Source organism: Pyxicephalus adspersus, chromosome 1 (genome assembly GCF_032062135.1).
Source record: "Pyxicephalus adspersus chromosome 1, UCB_Pads_2.0, whole genome shotgun sequence".
NCBI lineage: Eukaryota > Metazoa > Chordata > Amphibia > Anura > Pyxicephalidae > Pyxicephalus > Pyxicephalus adspersus.
In genome coordinates this window covers 30445158-30451157 of record NC_092858.1, presented here as the reverse complement: position 1 = coordinate 30451157, position 6000 = coordinate 30445158, and positions in this window count along the sequence as shown.

The following is a 6000-nucleotide window of genomic DNA, read 5'->3' as shown; positions in this document are numbered from 1 at the left end:
ATATGTATTTTAAACTAAACATTTTGTATTAAAAAATGTTTAAACTTTTCAGACATAAATTACAGCACTTAGGTTGTGGACATATAAAAATATAACAAAACAAGTATTCCACATATTTATGGATTAACACTATTTACATATGGTTTTGGCATAAATAAAAACATATCAAGAGAAAAATAGTGTTACAACAACTTTAAACAAAAAAGAGACACTAATTATATCAATGTCTAGTGTGCAGAAAGTTTCCTTAAAAAAAGAAAAAAAGTCAAAACCTAGTCACACTTAAAAAATCACATATAACAAATAGAAGTGAATACCTCACATAGGTACCACTTAAGGGAGGGGGTGGGGAATTCGAAAATAGAAAAAGTTCTCACTGAAAGATTAGTGTTCAGTGTAGGCTATCCACGGGTCCCAAGTTTTATAACATTTATCCATGTAGTTCTGCAAGGTACAGGTTAATTTATCATTTGTCATGATCCAGTTTAATTTGTGTTTAGTAAAATTAAGTGGAATGGTCAAGGCTTTCCAATAACAAGCAAACGTGATGTGAGCTGCTAAGAGAATATATTTGGATAATCAGCATTGAAGTTTAGGAACTGAGTCTGGTAATTTAGAGAACAAAGCACTCTCCGCTTTTCTCGGAATGTTGATTTGTGTGACAGAAGTTAAAAATGCGAATCCTGAACATTTGGACATTAGAACAAGTCCACCAAGCATGAAACATGGTGCCCAGCCGTCCCCAGGCTCTGTGACACAGGGTGGGCACCATATACCATCCCAGCAAGACCTTATAGTTAGCTTCGATAAGGGACGTGTTTAAAGAAATTGAAGACATAGAGGTAGCCAAAGCTTGCCATTCTGGAACCTCCCAATCCTCTGTCAAATCTGCGTCCCTGAGACAGATAGAACAATCTTTTATTATTGAGAAAAAGGGCTGCATAAACCACTGAAATTCTCCCCTTAGCATCAGTGCTGGAATGGCATGACTTCTCAAATGCTGTTCTTTGGTAAGGGGAAGATAGGCCTTTAAGTTTAGATTGAATAAATGACCTGATTTGGCAATAGTGAAACATTTCAGTGGGTGGGAGGGAAAATTTATCCTGTAAGTGGGAACTACTAATAAAATGTTTTCCATCCAAAAAATTGCCAATATGTTAAAATCCCTAATTGTGCCACTATACTTCACGCCCCTGTTCACACCCAGGGGGAAAATCTGGGTTTTGTCATAATGGAGTCAAAGGAGAGTGCTGGGAATAAAAAGCTTGATTAGTTTTTTGACCATCCCACACAGAGAGGGCAAAGGAAAGGGAGGAACAAAGAATTGCAGGACGTTTCTTACTCGAAATCCACATTAATGCTTCAACAGGAATAGCTGGGCAGGACAGTGCATCTAAGTCAGTCCATTAGGGTCTAGACTTCAATAAAGTATATTGGCCCAGAACGGCTATTTGGGCTGCCCTATGGTATAATGCCAAATTGGGAACCCCTAGTCCACCTAGCTTCTTGTGAGTGTAGAGTGTTGTCACATTAATCCTATGTTGTTTACCTTTCCATATAAATTTGAGTAGCATATTTTGAATGTTGCAGAGATTCACCTTGGGAATTACAATCGCCGGGCTGCCAAATAAATATAGTTATCTAGGAAAAATATTAATTCTAATTGTTGCATATCTACCAAACTATGACGGAGGGGAGGGTTGCCATCTCTGTAGATCATTAACTAAGGTACGAAACATTGGAGGATAATTAGCTATAAAAAGTGTCTGCAATGAAGAGGTAATCTGAATGCCCAGGTAGTTATTGGCTTTAGGGTTCCATTTAAATTCAAAATTTTGTTTAGGCAGAGATATCTGAAGCCTCTGAAAAAATGGTAAGTTCTTTAAATAGATTGGGCAAAGAAGTTAAAGATGAGGTGATATATAAAAGGGTATCGTCCGCAAACAAGACACATTTATGGTCTGTAGAACCACACTGAATACCTTTAATGTCCTGGTTAAGTCGTATAGCCAGGGTTTCAATAGCTAATGCGAATAATAACAGAGCTAGTGAGCAACCCTGTCTAGTTCCACATTGGATATCCAACCAGGATGAGAAATTCCAGCAGTGGGTGTGGAATATAGGGACGCCATCAGCCGCATAAAGACTGGACCAAAACCCGTTTGCTGCAATAAAGACATTAGGTAATCCCATGGCAGACTATCAAAGGCCTTGTGAAGATCCAGTGGGAGTAACATAGCTTCATGTTTGGCACCACCATCCCAGTTCCCATGCACTGCCGAAATCAGATCAGTGTTTCTCCTAGTTTGATCTGGGGCCTGATGGTTTATAGAAACCCAACTTGATCAAGATGTAAATATCGGTTTAAAAAAGGCCCTAATCTCAGCGACAACAGTTTTGTCATTATTTTAAGATCGCAAATAATTAGCGAGATGGGTCTATCGTTAGCCACTTCCGTGTTGGTCCTTGCCGGCCTTGGAGATTACACTTATATGAGGTCTGTTGTCATCAAGCGGTACCAAATTGCCTTTATGGAAGTGGGAAACCCATCTGGGTCCAGGGCACTGTTAGCTTTGAGAGATTTGATTGCTTTCAAAGTCTCTGCTATTGAGAATTCTTTATCCAATAATTTCATATGAGACTTATGTAGTTTAGGTAAGGGGATTCTAGAAAGTGAAGGTGGCTGTTCATAGAGTTTATGGTAAACGGTATGAAAAGCTTCCAGAATCAATTTTGGGTTCTGGGATAGCCGGCCATCAGATAATTTGATTTTAGGCAGTGCATGGGAATGACTTTTGGGGTTGAGTTTGTGTGCCAACAATGAACCTGGTTTGTGGCCCAAAGTAAAGAATTTATTACTAGCCCAACGTAAAGTTTTTTCAACTTTAGTCATCAGACATAAATTCAATTCCGTGCGGACTGCTTCTATTTGATTCCTCAAGTCCTCATGGAAGTTCTGTTTTTGACGCTTTTGTAGTTGTAATAAAGCTTATTGTTTTTGATTAATTATGGGTGCTGATTGTTTTTTTAGGTTTGGAGGCTAATGAAATAAGTACACCTCTAATATTGACTTTATGTGCGTCCCAATTAGTAGCAGAAGAAGTGACCTGGGGATCATTGAAACAAAAATATTCAGTCAAGGAGTTCTGCACCTTCATGTTTAGATTAGGGTCACTTAAAAGACATTCATTAATCCTCTAAATTGGTCTGGGGTATTTGGTGCTCAACCCTACAAAAGGAGCAGCTAATAGTTCATGATCAGACCATGGGGTGGCAAAAATGCGTGCATAATGCAGGCAAGGAATGCAGGGAGAATTAATAAAAATATGGTCTATCCTGGTGTATTGTTTATGGGCCAAGGAATAACAAGTGTAATCCCTAGATGAGGGATTGGACTCTCGCCATGTATCCACCAGATCAAAGCTGCGCAACAAATTGGCAAAACGAAGACTCTGTTTAGGTGGGTGTCTATAGGTAGGAGTAGATGTCTTATCTACTATCTGCTCTAAGTAAACTAAACATTTTGAAGTGGGGAATGTTTAGAATCCTTGTCAGGATTTTAGTGGTACCCAAGGCTCTGGGGTACCCAATTTAAGAATGTGCTGTCAGTGATACACCTAGGGGATTATTTAACTTTCTGATGGTGTTCTAGATAGACAACTTGTAGATCTTACAGAATAGTATGTGAACATGGATGTGTTTTAACACATCATGGAAAAATTGAACCATCTAAACACCGGTCTCTTGTTTTCTTCCCAAATCTGAAAAAAAACATTTGTTTTTTAACAATGGATAATCTGACTCAAACTTTTTCAGCTTGCTTACACTTGTATTTTAATTCCAATTTTATTGAACAATCAAAACGTTTTTAATGGTAGCAAGCAGAGTGATCCCTATGATGGTTTAAGCTTGTCTTGCTAAGGTATTCCTTTTTATTTGTAATCCATTATTCATTCCTTCTATAGAATACATGAAATCAAATGAAAAAGAGACATTTTTCTTGAAAGTCATTCGGTGTTTTGTTCTTTCTGAAAATATTTATATCTTACATTGCATTTTTGAAGAATCATAAGGGAAACAAACATCCAAATGCTTGATGGTATTTTTGTTAATGTTGTAATTTTGAATTTATAAAATTGGTATACATATAATTCTTTTACCTTTCAGACACACACATTTGCATGCTTTAATAAACTTTTCTATATTTAGAATTCTGGTGATGTACATGGGTATTATTATAAATTCTCTTTTGAGTTTTGAACACAAGACACTCAAATTTTTTTTGAGTATGAGTATGCAATGTTCTTAAAAACAGTGGAGGGATAATCTTTTTTTTTGTATTAAGTTTAAAGAGACTCTGTCACCAGATAATTCATCAAACCTTTTTAGCATGAAGGAACACTTGAAAATAATGTTCAGATCTCAAAAAATATCTACATCTCATGGTAAGTTAGCATGTAAATATAGGAACATATGCAATATCCTAATGTTTACATGCATGCGTGTTTCACACCCAGAGTGTATCACTCTTTAACGGTACTGTATTGTATGACAAAAATATTTTTAGTAATAGTCCTTAAGGAAAAAAATGAATGAATATGAATCATATCATCAAAACCATAGTATTCCTTTCTTTAGCTGGACAGTGGAAAAGGCCCCCTATCATAAAGTACAAACGTGCATATTTATAGTCAGTGAGTGAAGACCCCCCTAGTAGTAGTGGTAGAAGAAACTACCTATATTTCTGATAAGTAAAAGTTTTGTTTGTTACATTGGTGGTCAGTTTAAAGACTGCACTCTTACATTGGTTGTCAGTGGAAAGAATACCTTGTTAAGTGTGGTCAATGTAACATCCCTATTTATAGATAATCACTTGTCTTTGGCTTTACTGAGTGGCACTGTTGTCAGAATTCGCAAGTACAGTCAGCCAAAAGATAAATCCAATACTAGTCACTGCTCAACTTCTAGAAGTACACTAGGGTTACATAGAATTCTGGTTGGGAAAGTCTGCTCTATAGCTTCTTTACTACCCTCAAGCACTTAAAAAAAGGCATACAAGGAAGGAGAGGGATGTGCTACATATTGACAAGCAAGTTTAAAGGTACAAAATTAATATATGTGGGTGGCATGGTGGTATAGAGGCTAGCACTCTGGCTGTTAAAGCGCTAGGTCCCAGGTTTGCATCTGGGGCCAGGCACTTTGTGCATGGAGTTTGCATGTTCTCCCCATGTTTTGTACTCCCCACCATATTCTGAAAACATGCACTTAGGTTAATTGCCACCCCCCCCCCAAAAAAAAAAAAAAAAAGAATTGACCTTAGACTGTGTTAATGACATACGACTATGCTAGGACATGGAGTGGAGTCCTTCATAAATTTCTATGTCAAAACTTTAACACAATAAAATTACCAGCATGCTGGTAGCTGGGAATCCTAGATAATTTATTGAAGGGCTGACTGAATCGTTTTAAATAATACATGGCAGAGTTTAGGGACCAGGAATGTGGTAGCAGCAGAGGATCACAGATTAGTGTAATTTATACTTACACTTATAAGTATATACTTATACTTATACAGCTATTCCCCCAAAGCTTTTAAAAATAATCTTCCTTGAGTTCCTTTGTAGATATAATTTTTTTATTAGTTCCAAATTTCCTGTTCAAATACATGTTTTGACCTAATTTTAGGCATGTGTAGATAAGAAACATATGCTTGCAGTGGCAAAGAACAAGAATTTGGAATAAAACTGTGCTTTAAGTGATAGTCTAAATCATTTTGGTACAAAAAAGTTTATTTAGTAACAGGTTTGTAAACATTTGAGGTAAATTAACATTTACATCAACTTGTCCTTACAGAGTTTATTACACAAGGCACTTCTTTAAAGACAGCACTTAAACAATATTGCTGCTTTCTTCTTGATTACAAGTCCCTGACTGCCCAGAAAACCATTTCCTTTTAATATGAGGTTTTGTAATAAAAAGACATACATCTTTTAGGCAACA